Here is a 784-nt window from a genome sequence, read left to right on the forward strand (position 1 = left end):
CATGTATATTTTAATTTCAGATTTCACATAATTAATTCAAGATTTGGCTAGGGTTTAGGTTGTCCTTATCGTACCCACACATATAGCAACTCAAGCCCAATAAGCTCCGCAAGCTAAATCGAACCTAAAACACCAAATTGGGCAAGATTTCATCACAAGAGTTCAATTTCACAATTAGAAAGGGGGTAGAGATTCTGAAATGAAATTGGGGCTTACCGGTGAAATTGATCTGACAGAAATTTAGAGCTCGACGCGCTGGACGCGTGGCCACGAATGGTGCGGCGATCGGAGCTCAAACGGAAAAAATGTGGTAGTTGGAAAGATTGAAGAGGGTTTGAGAGCTCTCCTCTCCTCCAAATCTGTTCAGCTTGTTTCGTTGCTGAATGGGGAGGAAGAAGCCTCTGCCCATTTTAAGTTATGGGTTCGGTTTGGGCCCCAGTTCAACCAGTTCGGCCCATTCGGTCCAATTTTTTGCCAAATTTTTCAAAATTGGAGTCAAAATTTTTGTTTTGAAAATTTCTATCCTATTTTGATATTAGTTTTGCATTTTTAATTTTTCTGATTAAAATTCGATTTATTGACTAATTATTTACCGATTTTAACGAGATTTACATAAAATATCAAGAAAAAAAAAATAAGGAGTGTAGCACTCCTTTAAATCTAAAACTTAAATCTTAATTTCTAAATTCTAAACTCCTAAATTTTAAACTATAAATCCTAAATTTTATATTTTAATTCTTAAATTTTAAATCTTAAATTTTAAATTTTAATTTTGAATTATCCA

This window comes from Arachis ipaensis, chromosome B04, assembly GCF_000816755.2.
Source record: "Arachis ipaensis cultivar K30076 chromosome B04, Araip1.1, whole genome shotgun sequence".
Classification (NCBI taxonomy): Eukaryota; Viridiplantae; Streptophyta; class Magnoliopsida; order Fabales; family Fabaceae; genus Arachis; species Arachis ipaensis.